The sequence below is a fragment of the Pinus tabuliformis genome, chromosome X, assembly GCF_031772625.1.
Source record: "Pinus tabuliformis cultivar Carrire ecotype Pingquan chromosome X, CPIR1, whole genome shotgun sequence".
Taxonomy (NCBI): Eukaryota; Viridiplantae; Streptophyta; class Pinopsida; order Pinales; family Pinaceae; genus Pinus; species Pinus tabuliformis.
Genome location: NC_142308.1, coordinates 63,896,712 through 63,918,183, shown reverse-complemented (window position 1 = coordinate 63,918,183; position 21,472 = coordinate 63,896,712).

Below are 21,472 nucleotides of genomic sequence, written 5' to 3'. Positions count from 1 at the left end.
TGGTTTTGGTCATCCACAAACCCACAATTATGGGTCAACCATAAAAAACTCTTCTCTTCATTGTCTCATATTCAACATAAGCTTCTAAGGAGGGAAGTTGATGCAATGCAAACCATTTCTTCCTAAGGGGGGAGGATTGATCCAAATGGAAAGTGGTATCCACTCATGGTATTGAATGATGTAATTCAATAAGGTGCCTATAATACTATAAATAATGTTCCTCACCTTGTAAAAGGATAGATTGGTCCTCCATAATGAAGTTATAAAATGCTCTTCTTTTGAATTAATAAAGATATATTTTGTATTCAATGTGGATATTTTTTTTGTTTTTTCTGTTACTAGTTTCTTGGCAGATACATGTTCCTCCCCTCCTTTCTCAGCATTCATGGTTCTTGCATCTTAGCCCCAAAGATCTGGATCACAATTTGACCATTCTAGATCTAAATCTCATGGACAACTCATTGGTGGATCATAACAACACCTCATCAAAGGTAAGATTTATAACTCATGACAATTGTGGTCTTGGAATTTGTGATTGTCTGTGGACTCACAGTCTCTAACTTGTATTTATTTAACCATAAATAATTGAAGAATAAAAGAATCCAAAGCTCAATTTTTTATCCCTTTAACAAACTTCTCACCTTACACCTGATAAGGGGAAATATCAGATAGTCGAGATTCAAGATTGAAAGACCTAGCATAATAAAAATATAATCAACATTTGGAAATTCTAGCATAACAATTGGTCTCCTCAACCTCAATTAAATAAGCTATCAGGATGATAATAAAAAAGAATGGGAATGTTTAGACATGGAAATTGTTCACTTCCTATAGAAAATCTATCATGTCCATTTCTTCAACATGGCTCTAGTGACCATGTTAAGAACTAAGCATAAGAAAGACACAATAAAAAAACTGATGAAAAAGGCTTTATTATGTTCTACACATTGTATTAATTTCTTGATATGAATTTATAATACATCAACTTGACCATTCTAGATCTAGATCTCGCTAACCATTCATCAATGGATCATGACAACACCCCATCAAATATAAGGTTTAAAAGTCGTGAAAAATATGGTCTCTAACTTTATGATTGTCTAGGGACTCAAAATATAGAACTGGAGAAGTTTGGAAGCCTTTACCCATTGTTTATTGCTACTTAGTCAGTTCTTGAAAGCCAAGTCTTATTCATCTTGGTTATTCCTAGAAAGAATTCAATCAATCAAACTCTTTCTACCTACACTAAAGAGAACTAAAAAGGAAAAATATCCCTGCATAAGAAAATGGAGTAGAGAAAGGGAATATCTTATTTATGTTTTGTAGGGAAATGGAAGCGAGTGCCATAATTATTTGATTGATGGAGATTCTTGTAATGCCCCATATTAAGTGGATTCATTGAGTCATGAGAGAAATTATGTTAACTGAGTGAGATAGAACCCCATGATGTGGTTCTTTTGTCGTGGTGGCATCACAGGTTAGCTTGCAGGTGTCATCAACATTTGATGCTTTTAGTTGGGTGAAAAATCGTTCATACACAACCACTGGCTTGGGCCATTTATATATAAATATATAGTTAAAATATCTCTTTAATGGAAAATTGTGTATTTTGAACATTGTGTGTATGAATAAGTCTACTTAAATTCTAAACATGGACATGAGATTTTCATAAAATCTATTAACTCATGTTAGTTTGGTTTTATCATTTTTTTATTACTTGTGCTCATGTATTGATTCAAATTGTGCACATAGCTTGAAATTGAAGTGGTTTGTATTCTATGATAAAAAACCATAAAAATGGACATGACAAGAAATACGCATAATCATTGTCTTTCCACCTAATTTAGTCCATAATAATTATAAATTACTTAAAATTTAAAATATTTTAGAATTCAACCCAAAATTCTACTTGTGGCTATTAAATGAAATTCTACTTGAGGCTATTAAATGTAAAAATAAAAGATTGTTGTTGATTTGATATAGATCATCATTCTCAAATTGATACTCAATAAAAGTGGCATGTGAATGTGATGATTCTATGTGAAGGCAGGGTTTTGGTATTTTCTAAGCTACCAATCCTAAACTACTAACAAAACTTATGTAAAATTTTGACAGAAATTACAACTGCTCAAGATTTCAACCTGAAAACAAGAGACACAATTCTACTCTACTGATTTGTAGAATGAAAATTTGCATAGACATTCAATAAGCAAAACCAAAAATACACATGATTTCTAGGGGAACCTGGGAAAAAACCCTCAAGCCTTTTTGCATAAATAAGTTGAATAGAGAAACTATTACAATTGTTAGCTCCAACTCTGAGCTCAACCTGAAAAGGAATAATTGTTTTCCCTGCTCAATGATGAGAAACTTTGGCCAACACTTAGCAAATTATTTTCCCACCAAGTCTCATATTTCCTTGCACAAATCCTGAAGAAATTGGCCCCTAAAAGATAGGAATTTCCTCCAAATTGATTGCACAATTCCCCAAAATTGATCACTGACTGCATGCAACACTTCTACACTCAAAACTAGTTTATAATTGATGTTACACTACCTTTTCATCTCCATTTCAACTGAGGAATTCAAATTCCTTGCATGCACTAGCTATTTTGGATCGATTGATCAGTTAACTAACAAATCTTTGAGTTAGAATATTGCCCCACTGCACCACTAACCTCTAGCTAACTTTGTCAATAGTTAGAGGCCAGTTAATTGAATACAACAAAAAATAATTGAATTGGATTGCTAAAATTTAGCAATCACACATGCATAATTGAAATCCAAGCCCTCTAACTCAAATTTTTAGAGATAAATGAGTGACAAGATCCATGTCACACTAGTTAACTACCTCCAAGTTATCCAACTGATGTGGAAATTCGATTTACTCAATTTGACTAAGGCTAAAGTAAAATTGAGCCTTTCTTGCTACATTTTTTCAACAACTTAACTAAGGGTCTACAAATTTGTTGGGATTCTATGAAATGAAGAAGAAGGCACTTAGCATTAGCATGCACTAACCAATATGGCATTCAAGTGTGTCGATGAAATGAAAAAAAGACACATAGAAATAACCTACATAAAGGAGTTGTGTAGTGAAAATTGGGCATGTGGAGGCTCATAACATGTTTTGAGAGTGCCTTGAAAAAGGGATCTTAAACCAATAGTACCATGAAATGAAATGAAACTTAGGGGAAAAATTAGAGAATGATTTATTTAAGGCATCATTACAAGATGAAAACCTCTTTAGCTGAAGGATGAGAAAAGGGGGTAATCATATTTGGAAAAAAAAAAGCTAAATTAATGCAGAAATCAAAGACCATTAAGAACTTCTGTATTCAAGCTTCTGTGATCCATAATGAATTAAACAAAGTCTTTCGGTAGAAATCACATGAGAGAATTTTTTGGCCGACGTGTTACGAACCAACAAGTGTGGTTGATCATCAAGACCATATGGTCCTGATGATGAACCACACTTGTTGGTTCGAAAAATGTCGGCCAAAAAATTCTCTCATGTGATTTCTACCAAAAGACTTTGTTTAAACCATTAAGAACGTTGAAATTTTACATGTTTTTATCCAATTTTAATTTTGTTTATATATGGTTGTTGAGAGGATACCGTGAAAATTAAAGTGAAGGAACTACAAATTATAGATTTGAGAAGTTGGACAAAAAGTTAGTTTTCATCTTCTTTTTATATTAATTTATTATTATAAATATTGAAATATAACATGTATTAATAATTTAGTTGAAAATCACAATTTAGTTAAATTTTAAATTGATGTAAGCTTTTGGGGGCAACTTAATGGGAAATTATCGTGATAATGAAGTGTTTTTTTTTCCCTTGGAAAAATTTGGGTAGATCAACCCCGAAGGGAATCTTTTAAATCCAGTCGAACAAACTAGCAGGGCCTAACCCCAAGGACGTCAAGGAGAATTGACCCTATGACCTCCGTATCGGTGAGGTGCTTAACAATGGGGACTTGACCAGTTGAGCTAACCCTTGGGGCTTGTGATAATGAAGTGTTATGCAGCAAGAGATTCTAAGTTCAGAACTCCCTGATTTACTTGTGTCTATGGAAGGGGCCTATGTAGACACTTATAGATTATAGTGGTAGTAGTTGGAGTCAATCCCATGTCACGTGAGTATCAAACGAACCCAGTTATAAAGTCCTTTAGACATAAAAAATTAATAATAAATAGATAAATTTAAATTGATATATAAGGTTTTATTCTTTATGGGATAAGGGACTTCCTTTGCATAATGATTTTATTGTTTAGTCTATAAAGAGTACATACCCTATCCCACCTCTAAATTTGAACATTTGAAGGGAAATATGTCTTAACCATTAGGCACACTCAAATTTTACATGTAAAATATTTTCACGGCTCCATATAAATTTTCAACCAACTCTTCTGTTCGAGAGGAACTAGAAGTTAGAATATTAAAGAGAAGGAAAACTATGAATTTCAAGAAAAGACAATTTTAGATTATTTTCAACATTTTGTATGAATATTATTAATTGCTGTGTGAATTTTTGAGATTCATGATAAATTGCCATTATGACAAAAAGAAGAAGAGTCAACCTCAAATTTCAACATTATGTTTTAATTTAATATTACCTCCCAATTTTGAAATATAAGAGTAATCAATAATATGTTGTGGATATTATTTCTAGGCTTAATGTTGTAGTGAAAGCATGCATATTGAAGCAACAGTAGTTTTGCAATGGTGCTGGAAGGTAAGGGGTGTAGGAAGCTTGGACTAGGGTTTGAAACAGGGGACGACATAAGCAAGCTGTTAAACATGGAGGGACAAGGAGGAGGGAGCTCCACTCCCTCCTACAGTAACGTGGTTTCAAACAAAGGCAGAGGGACGAGTCGGAACAAGCAAAAAAATACAAAGGAGAAAGAGACAAGAACCTCTGATACCCAAGAGCCGGAAGGCAGCAAACCCCATGAGGAGGAAGGGACCCACGAGGAGATTTGAGAGGAAAAGAAAGCAGGAGATAGTGGTCAGAGGTTGGAGAGCAGAACTACAACGGGACCCTACAAGCCCAAGTCTAATATTAAACCACGGGTGGTCCTAAACGATCTTGCTCTACAGGAGCACAGAGATCACATGGCCACCTATGCAGTCATATGCAAGTTTATGGGTATTTGGCCCACGGAGAAAGCATTATACACTTGGATAAGAAACACCTGGAAACCAAAAGGAGAAATAAATATACATCTGGGATCCAAGGGTTTTTTTACCGTGGTTTTCACGAACCTAGAGGATAAAGACAAAATATTCGAAGGAGGACCTTACTTCTTTGCTGCTGCAGGCCTCTATATGCGACCCTAGACGATGAACTTTGTTCCAGAGCGAGAAACGTTCACATCGGTTCCGGTATGGATTAGATTATATTCCTTACCTTTAGATTACTGGCTGTCGGAATCCCTAAAAGCTATAGGTAATAAATTAGGACATTTTTTAAAGATATCAGAGGCGACTCTGTGAGGTAAATATACATCTTTCACCCGTATATGTGTAGAAATGGACTTATCAGGAGCACTCCTGGATGAAGTCATCCTGGAAGTATATGATGAGGAATGGGTACAGGCGGTCAACTATGAACACATCCCATTCAGATGCTGCAAATGTCATGAACATGGGCATCTCTTCAGAGAATGCCCATTCAACAAAAGAGAGGACGATCTGAAAAGCAACATTGGTAAAGACCCTGAAGGTTACACCAAAGTGACCGGCAAGGGGAAAGGAGGAGGAAAAAAGCACCATAAGAAACCCAGTGAGAACAAGCTACCAAGTCACAACAGTTTTGAGATTTTAGAAGAGGAGGGGGAAGAAAATGGAAAGAGTAAGGAACAGGGGAACATTCCAATAGAGAGGGAAAGAGAGGACAACATGGACATCACACAGGTAGACAATGAAATGAAGGAGGACCCACTAAACACTACAGGATGTGGAGGAGACCAGGACATGACCCCAAGCAAAGGAGGAACGGAGGACCAAGACCTATAGGAGATTCTTGATAGGGAGAACCTTGAACTAGAACAGTTCCTAGAACAGGGAACCAACAAAGGGATTGACTCTCTGCCACAAGAGAAGTTTGATAGAGTGCAACAACTTTACATCAGAAGGTCCCAAATAAAGGCTGCAAGAGTCAAATGGAACTACGATAGCCAGGAGAATAAAGGGGTCAAACAAATGGAGACTACACCAGAATACTCCACCAAAAACCCAGGCAAGAAAAGAAGAAGAAGGAGACAGAATGAGCTCCTATCAGAATGTGGGAAACTCCTAATTAATTCAGGTAAGATGAAAGATCTTACCAGTTACTCTTTCACAAACACTTCATTATGAAGCTCACAACCTGGAACATTAGGGGGCTAGGCAGCAAAAGAAAGCAAAGAAATCTCAGTAATAGAATAAAAGAAGAAAAACCAGACATGGTGTTCATACAGGAAACCAAATGCTCAGTAGAAAAGATCAGGGAACTTCACTGCAAATGGCTCAATAACTATGAGTACCTCGAGGTCAAAGCAAACAACACAGCAGGGGGAATTCTTACCCTATGGAATCTGCAGAAATTTGAGATCATTGATGCAGAAGCATCCAGAAATCACCTTTCAATGGTAATACAACCTTTGGGGGACAAAGAGTGCTACTTGATCACTAATATCTATGGTCCTCAACTGCTAGAAGACAAACTAAAACTCCTCACCTCTCTGGAGGAGCTAAGAGAGAGACACTCACTTATACCCTAGATTTTGGGGGGAGACTTCAATATGATCAGATCCCTATCAGAGAAAAAAGGGGGAAGCAGAAGGTTGGGACAAGACTCACTTACATTTCAGAACTTCTTAGACACCATGAGACTGGTGAGTATGGAAACATTAAATGGCACCTTCACATGGAATAACAGAAGAGGGGGTATTGCCCAAGTTGCCTCGAAATTAGACAGATTCATAATCTCGAAGGATCTCCTTCTCTCAGGTCACTCTATGACCACCTGGATTCTTCCTTTCGGTGGCTCAGACCACTGGCCCGTCCAGTTGGAAGCTTCTTTTATTGGAACCCCAAGAAACAGACCTTTTAGGTTCAAAAATGCATGGCTCACTCACCCCAACTTCATCAATAATATTAGAAATTGGTGGGTGGAAGACATGCCCACCCAGGGCACAAAAATGTTCCTCTTGCATCAGAGACTCAAACATATCAAACAAAGGCTCAAAGAATGGAACAGAAATGAGTTTGGAAACATTTTTGAAGCCAAGAGAGAAGTGGAAAGAAAATTACAAGAAACTAATCAAATTCTCATCAAGGAAGGATTCACAAAGGAAAGGAAGATACTGGCGGACTCTCTGCAGCAAGATTGGGACAATAGATGTCAGCAGGAGGAAATCTTCTGGAAATAGAAATCTAGAGTAAAATGGATTAAAGAAGGGGAGAGGAATACCAGATTCTTCCACAAATCTACAATGAAACATAGGGCTCATAATAGGATCACAAAACTCCTAGATCCGCAAGGGAAAGAGTTAAATACTCACAAGGAAATGGAATCTATTCTGGTCCAACATTTCAAAAGCATTGCAGAGGAAACCGTTGCAGACAGATCTCAATTCATTAAGAGCTTCACAAAGAATATTCCAAAATTGGTGACCAGGGAAGATAACTATAATCTCAACAGGCCAGTAATGGAGGAAGAGGTCAATGAAGTGATCAAAGAGATGCACAATGGGAAAGCTCCAGGCCCAGATGGTTTCAATGTAGACTTCTTCAAAACATGTTGGGAAATAGTCAAATATGACATTCTTGATGTGGTGGAGGACTCGAGAAAATCAAGAAAAGTTCTCAGAGCGATTAATGAATCTTTCATAGCACTAATCCCTAAACAGGAAAAATCCATGACACCAGAAAGATTTAGACCCATAGCTTTATGCAATGTGGTGTACAAAATCATTTCCAAAGTTATTGCTAACAGACTCAAACCTCTACTTCCATCACTCATGTCAGAGGAACAGACCGGATATGTGGAAGGCAGACAAATTCTCAATAACATCATCCAAGCTCATGAAGTGGTTCATTCCCTCAAGACCAATAAGCAAGCAGGTATGATAATACAGCTGGACATAACGAAAGCCTATGATAAACTAAGCTGGCACTATATAAAGGAAATCCTTAAAGCCTATGGCTTTGACTACAACTAGATCAAGTGGGTCATGGCCCTGGTAACCACAGCAAGTTGCTCCATCCTTCTCAACGGCTCACCTTCTAGAACCTTTAGGCCTTCAAGAGGCCTTAGGCAAGGCGATCCGCTTTCCCCATTCCTCTTCATTCTCATGATGGAAGGATTAGGCAGAATGATCAAATCAGCCAAAGAGGAAGGCAAAATCAAGGGGCTAAAACTCACTCAGTATGGGGAAACATTGACTCATCAACAATTTGTGGATGACACTATGTTGTAGGGCACTCCCACTGTCAAGGAAGCCAAAGCCTTCAAACAAATCCTGCATGATTTTGCAAAAGCTGCTGGCACGGAGGTAAGCCTCACAAAATCAAAAGTTTTCTTTTTCAATACGGATATTTCCATCCAAAGACATCTCTCCAGAATTCTTGGTTTTCAAAGAGAGAATCTTCCCTCTAAATATTTGGGTATGCCTCTCACTGACAAACCTCTGAATAAGGAAGTATGGGAGTCAGTTACAAATAAGCTTAAGGACAAAGTCAACAACTGGACTAACAAATCTTTGAATTTAGCAGGAAGACTAGTTCTTACAAAGGCTATCCTTCAAACCATTCCAGTTTTCATGTTCTCAGCCCTTCCAGTCCCTAAAGGAGTTTTACAGCAGATCAGGAACATTCAAAGAAACTTTCTTTGGGGTAAAGGGGAAGAGAAAAAGAAATGGGCCCTGGTGGCGTGGGATAAGCTCTGCAAACCCAAAACCCATGGTGGTTTAGGTCTCCACAACCCGGATACCCTAAGCAAGGTCTTGGGGGCAAAACTTTGGTGGAGATGGCTAAAGGAAACCAATAATCCATGGACCAAGCTATGGAAACAAAAGTATGCAATGAACTGGCAGGAAAAGGACCACATCCGGATGTCAGGGCACATCAGGGGTTCTCATATTTGGAACAAGGCTTGGGAGAACAGAACCTTAGTTCAGAATCACAGTTTCTGGGAGATAAGAAATGGGAGTCTAGCCTAGTTCTGGGAGGACAACTGGCAGCAGGAACAGAATCTATGCAGAGAAAGTCTAGAAATCATAAAAAATGACACCCTTAACAAAGGCCTAAAAAGGGTAAGTGACTTTTGGGATCAGTTAAGAGAGGAAGGGAAATGGAGATTCTGGAAGGTACCAAATTACAGTGCAGAGACCCCTTTGAGAGCCCAAGCTAAAGTTCTTGAAGAGATCTTGGAAAAGAGACAAATTTTAACATCAACCTCGGATGATCTACTAAGATGGGGCAGAAATAATGAGGGCAACTTCAACCTCAAAGAAGCCAAAAGAATAATTACCGGATTTGACCATCCAAATCCTGACAAGACTTGGAAAAACCTTTGGAACAACCCTCACTGGATGAAAATCAAACTATTCATGTGGCTAGTTCATCATAAAAAGATTCTGACCTGGGAAAATCTTAGAAAAAGAGGTTTTGCAGGACCTTCTAAATGCCAATTATGTGGTCTACAGGAGGAGACCATGGATCACCTTCTCAACCATTGCGAGTTCACCTCCTCCATATGGAATTGGGTAGCCTCTATCTTCAACCAAACAGACAGAAAGGAAAATGACATTACTGTAACTTTGAAGAATTGGAGGAAAGACTTCTCGGATAATGAGATAGTCAATGTAGCCTAGACTCTGATCCCAGGTTTTTTGATATGGGATGTGTGGAAAGAATGCAACAACAGGATCTTCAAAAATAAATCAGGCTCAACTCAAGGAATCGTGGCTCAGATTCTAAAACAGCTCAAAGAAACAGTAAATGTCTTTCTGAAGCAACCTCCTGAGAAAACCCCTAGTCCAAGAGACATTCACATCCTTGAACAGTTGGGACTTCAGTCTTATGGTCCTCTAGGCACCAAGAAGAAAGCAAAGCACAGATCAGATAGCAAAGCCTTCTAGAAACCCCCCCCCCCCCCCTCATGGCTTCCTGAAACTCAACATAGATGGAGCCTCAAAAGGGAACCCAAGGGATGCTGGTTACGGAGGAGCCATAAGAGATGCAGAGGGAAATATCAAGGTCATTTTTCACAGTCATTTGGGGAGGGCTACCAACAACATGGCAGAACTCATGGCCATTGAGCAAGGTTTAGAAATCCTGATAGACCACAATTTACACAACACAATCATAGAGGCAGACTCAGAACTAATGATTAATTCGGTCAAAAGAATAAGCACTGGCTCAACACCAGACAAAGTTTCAAGGCACTGGCAACTTTCGCAGGTGTTTCATCGAGTTCAATCTCACCTCAGAAAACTGAGAACTCTGAGCTTTGTTCACGTGCACAGAGATGCCAACAGAGTGGCAGACAGGCTAGCCAATGAAGGAGTGATCCACACAAGAGAAAACAAGTGCCTCTTGTGGGAGTTTATTCAGACAGGATAGCTACGCAAGGACTGTAACACTCTGGCGCGTGAAGACAAGGAGCATTACCAACACTCCAAGGGGAAACAACCAGCAGAAATCCAAGATGCCGGAAGTTAAGGGCTCAGCTAACAAGAAGCCTAAGTTTAGGATCTTGCAAAGGAATGGAAGGCAGAGGAGTAAGAGCGTGAAACCAGAAAGTGGCTCTAAAGCTTCACTCCAGAAAAGGGTGGTTTTACAGCAGTTACCAGAGTTATCGGACGCCTGATGGTACCAGAAGTGGTTTTACCGGAAAGCCTCTGATGCCACAAATGGAGATACGCGTGGCTCTAGGAAGGAAGAGAATATCGCCTTCATCGTGCGGGCTTCTCCCGCTCTTCTCTTCAGCCAGATATCCTTTACAGCCATCAGATCTGGTGGCAGAAGATCTAAGGCTGAAGTTGATCGGGCTTGTTGGTGGTGGGACAGTGACGGTTTTACTACAGATTCCCGGGTTATCGGGCGTCCGCATTACCATAAGCGGATTTTCAGAAAAGCCTCCGATGCCATTGAACATGTAACACGTGGCTCCAGACAAAGTGTGAATACCACCTTCATCGGGCGGGTAATTCTAGTGCATTTAGTCTGCCCGATATCCCTCACCGCCGTCGGATTTGGTGGCAGCAGATCTAGGGCTGAGGTTGGTCGGGCTTGTTGGTGGTGGGACCGGGACGGTTTTGCTATAGTTTCCCGGGTTATCGGGCGTCCGCATAACCACGAGCGGATTTTTGGAAAAGCCTCTGATGCCATTGACCATGTAACACGTGGCTCCAGGCAAAAAGTGAATACCACCTTCATCGGGTGGGTAATCCTAGTGCATTTAAGCTGCCCGATATCCCTCACAGCCGTTGATTTCTACGGATGTCGATCGACGGCTCAGATTTGCAGTGCTTGTTTTCCACCAACAGGGCGACTCTTTATCCTTATTTCCATTGATCCATTCTTTAGCTTTGTCGATTGTAAGGTGTGGTGGGCCCGTGCGTGAGCATGTGGCTCAGTTCCCTAACTTAGGGCATATGTCAAATCTATGACATCATGTATATTATGTATCATTTTTGTTGCATCATTTGAATAGAAGGTCTGTTTCTTGCTTGAGCAAAAAAAAAATCAATAATACGTTGTGTTTTACGAAAGTTGAATATTTTAGCTATGCAAATCAATCATAAATTTTTATTATTACCTAATTAAGGTGTATGAGTGAAACAAATTTGCAAGGAATAACTTGGATTGCCTACATAGAAATCTTGGGTTGCCAAAAAAATTAGGCTTATCCAACTCCTCTTGGTTTCCTTTAAGAAGGGGTCTTATAGTGAATATCCTTAAAAACATAGTTAACATCTTGATGAGAACTCTTCAAAGTTATTTTTTTTACTGATCTTATTTAGTAACTAATTTTACCATTGTATCGAAAAGTGGTGCCATGAATAACACTTTTTGAGTGGGGATTAAAACTACAATTTTTTGCAATCATGACCTTAACAACGTTGTAATGTTACCAACAAAAACCCTAAAATCAACCCCTGAATAAAAAAGTGTTGCTAACATTAGCATCACTTTTTTATTTTATTTTAGAGATTAAAGTTACAATTTCTTTAAAACCTTCAGACTTGACAACAGATAAGGTTTTAACCAAAACCCTAAAATCATCCCCAAATTGAAAAATGGTGCTCCTAGTAGCACCCTCCTTTTTTGACGTAAAATTGTAATTTTTTAAAAGCCATAACTTGAAATATCAATACTACTTCAAATAAAAATATAAAAATAAATAAATATAAATATAAATAAAATGGAGGAAAAACCTCAAAGGGGAAAATGCATAATTTATTTTTAACAAAAAGTATTTATATAAACACATTTTAAAAAGAAAAGAAGAGAGAGAAAGAAAAGTATATATATATATATATGGGGAATACCTTTCATACTTTAGTTATCAAACTAGTAGTGAAGACAATCATCATTGGTTGTTATCCACAATTGTACGCTAACTCATTATTGTTATTCAAGGAAGACCATGTCCCCTGGAATGACCCATTGGTGGTTCCTAAGGGGGTAGGCTTTCACTCTTGCAAAGTTCCTATGAGCCTTGGGCCATCAATATGTTTCTTTACATCTAATGAAGACAAGATCTTATCCAAGCAAAATAAATTTTAGGTCTCTCTCTCTCTCTCTCTCTCTCTCTCTCTCTATATATATATATATATATATATATATATATTCAAAAACTAAATTCAAAAATAATAAAACAAATAAACAATAAATACTAAACAAAATTATATAAAATAATGACAAAATTGGTGAGTATAGTGGGGATGGGAGTGGTGACAATGCCTGGCATCACCTTCCCCACACTATTCACCAATTTTCACCTTGCCCTCCCTTCCACCACTCAAGGAAGGTGCTAGTATAATGTTGTTGGGGGCAAGGTAATGATGCTCAACATCACCCTTTGCCCCCAATACTAACTAGTTATCCCCACCACACCCTTTTTTCACACAAGGAGTTACTAGTATGGATTGGGTGGATGCCTGACAACACTCTCCTCTTGCCCCCCTTACTCACCAATTCCCACCCTCTCCCTCTCCCACCACTTAAGGGAGTGACCAATATAAGGGTATTAGGGAGAGGGTGGCAATGCTTGACATCGCCCTCTTCCCTAATATGCACCAATTCCCCTTCCCCCCTCTCCCCTCCCACTTTTCACTACTTAAAATAGTGTTCAATCATTCTTTTGAGCGACAAGAGGTGGGGGATGGGGGTGGGGGGAAGGGGGGGAATGAATTGGTGAGTATCAAGGGTAGGGTGATACCTCTCATTTCCATGTCCCACTTCGTTTTAGCCACATAATAAGGGATGCCCTCACCCCCATAATGGTGGCTTTGGATGTGGCCGCAAGGGGTGGAGGTGGCCCCATAGTATTGGAGAGTAGGAGGGCATGGGGGGTGGTGTTTGTGGACAATTTCAAGCACCACTCTCCCACTGATACCCACTAATTTAGTCACTGTTCACATTCCTCAAAATGGGTTAGGGACAATGCCAAGCATAACCCTCCCCCTAAAAACCACTTATTTGACCCTCATTTCTACCTCTCAAAGTGGGGTTTCCCCCTCATATTTTATATGGGCAAAATATTTTAGGAATCCCCTCTCTCGCCTCCCCCTGACACACAACAACCAATACCTTCCAATTTATCCCTCATGCTACCACTTAAAGAGATGATGCACTAATAATATTTTTCTCCTATTTAATAATTTGATACAAGTTGGATTATTTTGGTGAGAGAAAAGACTTATTAACAGTAGGGATAAAATAATTATATTGGTGAATTTTTTTCACTCTTAAGGATGACCCCCCAATGCCCACCAATTTAACCCCACTTCCTACCACTCAAAGAGATGATGCATTAAAAGTATTTTTCTCTTGTTTAATAATTTGACACAAGTTTGCTCATTTTGTTGAGAGAAATGACTTATAATACTAGGGATTAATTGTATTGGTGATTTTTTCCACTCCTAAGGATGATTCTATAGTAGAATCAAAATTGTCAAGGTGAACTATGTTGTGTAGTGTTATGTAGCACTACTATAGATAGGTGAACTATGTTGTGTAACGTTATGTAATCTATATGCTATATACAGACCAAATGTGTGTCTTTTATTATAGAAGCGGACATGGGAATGACAAGATTACATGTACTTTTATTACCAAAAATAAAATAAAAACCATTCTTCCTAATGGTTAATGTAAAAAAAAACAATAAACTTGTTTCTTGAAGACTTCAAGTTTTTTTTGGATATGGTAAACCTTGTTTCTTGAAGATTTTAGGCGCTTGGTTTTTCTTTTGAAGGTTTAGCCTCAAAATTGTTCATGAAAAATGCATTCATTAAACTCAATAGTTGGTGTAGTCTTGACCTGAAAAGAAAACTACATAGAGTGTCTCAAAAACATAAAGATCACACCCATTTTTAATGATCTACGGGATGGAGTATGTGAAGGAGAAATTGTAGAACAAGATGATGATGACAAATTTGAAGTGAAGCCAAAATAAGAGGCACCAATAAAAAAATCACACTCATTTTTAATGATCTACGAGATGGAGTATATGAAGGAGAAATTGCAGAACAAGATGGTGACGAGAAATTTGAAGTGAAGCCAAAAGAAGAGGCACCAATCAAGCCTACGTTTGCTAGAGAAATTGTCATTTGAAAGAACAAGGACAAGAAATATTTTGCCCACAAACTTATCATTTGAAAGAGAAAGGACAAGGAATATTTTGCCCTCATCAATGCCACAGTAAGCGAGGAGGTAAGAAGACACATTGTCTTAGTCATTGATTCATATGGTGCACTTAAGAAGTTAAAATATACATATGATTCTCATTCAAAATTAGAACTCATACAGTTGCTTGTGAAGCATTTTAATCTTGAATTGAAAGATGAGGACCCCATGGCACTAGCTTTAGAAATCAAATCTATAATGCATGATATTGATGCCATCAGAGTAAAGATCAATATGCCTCTCACAGCCTTCATAATGTCCCTCTATCTTACCTACTCTCATTAACTTGAATCTCTACGAGCAAGTGGCTCGATGAAAAGCATAACATTTGAAAAGCTTGCAGAAAGAGAAAAAGCCTTTATAAAGAAGAAGCCAGCATCACAGTCCATTGAAGAAACTGTATGTGTTGCTCAAAAAGGAAAGCAAGATTTTTGCCAGAGGAGACAACAACAAAAGAGGACGTGAGAGAAAGAACTTCAAATGAAGGGGGGGTAGATGGAATCAAACAAAGAGACCCGATCTGTGTTGTGTTTGTTATGGAAGAGAAAGGACATGAAGCCAAAACATGCAGAATTCTAGGGGAGAAAATCAAAGAATAAGAAGAAAAAGACAAATATAAAGAACAATTAAAACGTAATGCACCAAAATCTGCTCATTATGTTGTTTCTTAATGTAATATCGGTTTGCATGAGGATGTGTTTAACATTACATCTACTTCTTGGAGAGACACATGTGTTGGGTAATTTAATTGGTAGTTAAATTACTTCATTAATTGTCAAACCAAGGTTCATGTACTTGTGAATTTCATGTGCACAATATATGCTAGGAGTTTTATTTTTTATCATAAAATGATAAAGAAATTTTTAATCTAGTAAAGGAGATTTAAAAAATGAACTAAATCAAGATCAACTCATCTCAACTTTATGCACATTTTCTTTCTATCAAACTTGAAAGGTAAACTATACTTCCAAAAACAAGATTAAATAACAAGAATTGAATGTGTTCTACTTGCATCAAATTGAAATGACTAGTCTAATTGCGTGAATTGAAAGGACTCTAAGAATACTTGATATTATTCATTGACGATTTCTCCAGGTTTGTCTGGTTAGGACTTATGAAGCACAAAGATGAAGCATTCGAAAAATTCAAATCCTTCAAAGCCTTGGTTGAAAATGAATCAGGTCACAAAATTAAGTGCCTCAGATCCGACAGAGGTGGGGAATTTACTTCAAATATATTTTTCGATTTCTGTGAAGAACATGGGATAAGAAGAGAATTCTCTACAGCAAGAACTCCTCAGCAAAATGGAGTTGTGGAAAGAATGAACAGAACAGTCCAACAAATGGCTCGTGCTATGCTTGATGAGTCAGGAACTCCCGCAGCTTTCTGGGGTGAAGCTACACATGCTGCAGTTGTTATTCTCAACAAAACAAATGTCCGAGTGAACAGCACTCAAACTCCTCATGAGCTCTGGAGTGGTAGGACTCCTTCAGTAAAGCACTTCAAAATCTTTGGGAGCAAATGCTATATCAAGAATACTGATGAGCAGCTTGGCAAACTTGAACCTAGAGCAGATGAAGGCATTCTTCTTGGTTACTCTCCACATAGCAAAGCATACAAATGCTACAATAAAAGACTTGGCAGAATTGTTGACAGCATTGATGTAGTGGTTGATGAGAAAGGATACATTCCTAGGCAAGTACATCATGAAGACATCGAAGAAGATGAAGGCTACCCCCAACGACAGAATGATGAAGAACCTCAAGAAGAACCAGAGGAGCAAACAAGAATAGAAGAAAAGACTCCATCCAGATATGTTCAGAAGAACCATCCAGAATCTCAGATTATGGGGCAGAAAGAAGCAGGTGTACAAACAAGAAGAACAGTTGCAGAAGCTTCAAGCTATTTGGCATTACTCTCCTCTAATGAACCACAAAATGTGAAAGAGGCATGCAAAGATGAATGTTGGGTGAAAGCAATGGATGAAGAACTTGAGCAGATCGAAAAGAACAACACTTGGGAGCTGGTTCCTAGACCAAAAGATAAGAATGTTATCGGGACAAAATGGGTCTTCAAAAACAAATTGAATGAAAATGGAGAAGTAATTAGAAACAAAGCCAGACTTGTTTGTAAAGGGTATGCGCAGCAAGAAGAAATAGACTTTGAAGAAACCTTTGCTCCTGTTGCAAGACTTGAGGCCATCCGAATGTTCCTTGCTCTCTCAAGTTTTCAAAACTTCAAAGTATTTCAAATGGACGTGAAATCAACCTTTTTGAATGGAGACTTGGAAGAAGAAGTGTACATTGAACAACCAGATGGGTTCATTCTTGGAAATGATCCAAATCTTGTATGCAGATTGAAAAAGGCTCTCTATGGTCTCAAACAAGCTCCAAGGGCTTGGTACTACCGTTTGGACAAATATCTTCATCAACAAGGTTTTTCAAAATGATCGGCAGATAGCAATCTTTATATAAAAGTTGAAAATGACAAATTGCTAATACTTGTTGTGTATGTAGATGACATTATTTTTGGGAGCAATGAAGAAGCTATGAGTCAAAACTTTGCCTTGGTCATGCAGAAATAATTTGAAATGTCCTTGCTAGGAGAACTGACATATTTCCTTGGTTTGCAAATTCAACAAAAAGAAGGAGGAATCTTTTTATCTCAAACCAAGTATCTCAAACAGATTTTGAAGAAATATGGTATGGAAGATGCAAAACCAGTATGTACACCCATGGTCACAGGATGTAGCCTCAGTGCAAATGATGAATCTGCAGCAGTACATCAACCAACCTATAGATCTATGATTGGAAGTTTACTTTATTTGACAGGTACCCGACCAGACATCATGCATGCAGTTGGAATAGTTGGAAGATTTCAGGCAAATCCGAAGGAGACTCATTTTCAGGCAGTGAAGAGAATTTTCAAATATCTTCAAGGGACTCAAAATTATGGCTTATGGTATCCTAGAGATACAGATCTTACACTTCATGCTTATACAGATGCAGATTGGGCCGGAAGCGTGGATGACAGGAAAAGCACAAGTGGTGGTGCGTTCTTTATGGGTTCCAGACTGCTATCTTGGTTCAGCAAGAAACAGAGTTCGATTGCCTTGTCTACAGCTGAAGCGGAATATGTTGCTGCTGCATCTTGTTGCACCCAACTCCTTTGGATGATGCAAACTTTGCAGGATTTTCAAATCACTTGTACACCACCAATCCCCATCTTATGTGATAACACAAGTGCAATCAGCATCTCAAAGAATCCTGTTATGCATTCAAAAACCAAGCACATACCAATCAAGTATCATTTTCTCCGGGAACAAGTGCTTGAACAGAAGGTCAAGTTGGAGTATGTTCCTTCTAAGGAACAAGTTACTGATATTCTCACCAAACCATTGCCCAGGGACACTTTTGAATACCTCAGGCAAAAGCTGGGGGTTGTTGATGCATCATCTTATTGTTGAACCTCTTCTGGTCGATGGTACAGGTTCAGGGGGAGCATATAATGCATTGTTGGCATTATGGAGGACGTGCAGAAGGAGATCTTGGAAGTAGTTGCAATATGTCTCTATCTCTTTCATGGTGGATTATGGTTCTTTGTTGCAGATCTGGTTCATATTCAGGGGGAGCATAACCCTTTGCCCTTGATGTCAAAGGGGGAGAATGAAGCTGAAGTTTGAGGTTGCCATCAAGTCCAAAGGGGGAGATTGTTGGCATTATGGCTAAAGTGTTGTCCTTGATGGCAGCTGAAGTTTGAGGTTGCCATCAAGTCCAAAGGGGAAGATTGTTGGCATTATGGCTAAAGTGTTGTCCTTGATGGCAACCCATTCAGGTGATAGATCACAGTACTTCAAGTCAGCAGATGATCAGCTATCAAATATTGAAGAAAATAAGGGGTACGCAGGTACACCTTACATAAGGTGCGTACACGCAGTTCGGTGTTACATAAAGTGCGTACATACCCGCAGGTCAGCCGTTCAGGAGGTGCGTACCCCTAGTGCACACATTTCAAGGAAAAAATTCACATGTGGGGTTTTCTTATGTTTTACTCTTGGTATTTAGCCGACGGTATTGTGTTATTATGGTGTCGGCTCGTGGTATTGATCCATGATTTAAGGAAGAGATTTCCTATATAAAGCAAAGGAGATCATTTGGCTTGAGCATGTTTTTGGTTGAATATCTTATGAGAGCTAGATCTGGTCTAGATCTAAAGAAGGCGAATCTACTGATGGACCGAGATCTCTTTGGCGCATGTTCAGATCTGTAGATCTGACTGTCTGGGTTATTTCTGAAGTCTTGAAATCATCTATGCCCGAAGGTACACAGGTACAGTGAGAGAAAAGTGCGTACATACGCAGGAAGGAAGCGTTTCAGGTGCGCCGGTACGCAGGCACAGAAGGGTTTCAGGTGCGCCGGTACGCAGGCACAGAAGGGTTTCAGGTGCGTCGGTACGCAGGCACAGAAGGGTTTCAGGTGCGCCGGTACGCAGGCACAGAAGGGTTGCAGGTGCGCCGGTACGCAGGCACAGAAAGGTTGCAGGTGCGGAGGTACGCAGGCACAGAAGGGTTGCAGGTGCGGAGGTCCGCAGGTAGTTCAATGGACTCAGAGCGAGGTACGCAGGCTAGCAGTTGAGCAGGGTGCGTACATAAGCAGGCTAGCAGTTGAGCAGGGTGCGTACTGTAAGCAGGCAAGCAGTTGAGCAGGGTGAGTACTGTAAGCAGGCCATCAGTTGAGCAGGGTGCTTACGTAAGCAGGCGAGCAGTTGAGCAGGGTGCTTACTTCTCTTAAAATCTTTGTTTATCATTGTTGTGTTCTGGGTTTGGTCCTATTATTGTTGATCTAGTTACTACAATTGACTGGGTGATTCTCTTATACTTGATGATTATTTGATGCTTATGGATCCAGTTTGAAAATTTATGAAAAGTGGTCCTTGTAAGAAAAGAAGTAGGGGGTTGTAGCTCCCTTCCAGGAGAGACTGGAAAACGAGAGAGAGAGTTGTAGCTCTCTGCAGGTTGCAGCCTGCGTACTGGTAAAGGACTGCACCAGTACAAAACCATTGTAAAAGGAGTTTCTAATTTGAAAGAAGATAGAGACATATTGCAGCAGGTGGTTTTCACCCACATTGGGTTTCCACCTTACATCTTGTGTTCTTTGGTGTGACTATCTGTTTTCTTTTGTTCATGCTCATTATTTTATGGTACTTACATGCAAAAATAATTCAAAGAACAAATAAAGAAGATTTATTAAAAGAATTAGATAATACTGATTCACCCCCCCTCTCAGTATTATTTCCAACAATTGGTATCAGAGCAGGTCCTTCAGAGAAGCTTGATCGCTTGAAGGTAGATCGTTCATCATGAGCAACTACGAGAGAGAAGCATCAATCAGGCCACCGGTTTTTGATGGGACAAACTTCAATTATTGGAAGGTAAGAGTTACTGCCTATCTTCAATCTCTTGGTACAGAAGTTTGGGACATCGTAGAAACAGGCTACGCTTTTCCTTCAGCTACTCCTACAGATGCAGCCGAGAAAAAGAAGTATGAAACAAATGCGAAAGCAGTCAGTACTCTATTAGGATGTATATCTCAATCAGAATTCATGAAGGTAATGCACTATAAATCCGCAAAAGAGATATGGGACAAAATTGTCACGAGCTATGAAGGAGATGAACAGGTAAAGCGTGCTAAACTTCAAACTCTCAGAATTCAGTATGAGACTCTCAAAATGTATAATGATGAAAGTGTGGCTAACTATTTTCTTCGGGTAGATGAGGTTGTTAACTGTATGAAAAATTTGGGTGAAGAAATAAAAGAGGCTATTGTGGTTGAAAAGGTTCTAAGATCATTGTCCCCCAAGTTTGAATCTAAAGTATCTGCAATAGAAGAAAAGGAAAATCTACGAATTCTTACTATGTCTCAGCTACATGGAATTCTAACTGCTTATGAAATGAGAAAGGGAGGTCCATCAGACAGAAGAGAAGCTGCTTTCAAGGCATCAGGCAAAGGAGATTATTATGAAGCAAGCCACGTCCCAGAAGAAGAGGAAGAAGAATCAAATTTTGTCAGAAATCTTCAAAGGGGTTCTGGAAGGTTCAGAGGTAAGTTACCTTTTAAATGCTTTGCTTGTGGAAGAGTAGGTCATTATGCTGCAAAATGTCCTTATAAGGATAAAGGAAAGGAACCTGCTAGATGGAACAAGAAACAGAATGCAAATAAGAAAAGCTACTACACTCATGAAGATAGTGATGGTCTATCAAACAGTGATGAAGATGAACAAGGTAATGAATATAAGTTGTTAATGGCATTTGAAGATGATGATTATATGGATGCTATAGATGTGGATAACCTTTATGATGAAATTACTAGACTCAAGAGATGTATAGAAGAAAAGAACATGATCATTGATACTCTACAATTTCAAATTGATGAAAAGGAAAAACATCTTGAAAAATTAGAAGGTGAAATTGTTGGTCTTAGAAAAGAGATTGAGAAAACAAAAGCTATTAATCTCAAGTTTGTCAAAGGATCTGAAACTTTGGATGAGATTATCAATGTGCAG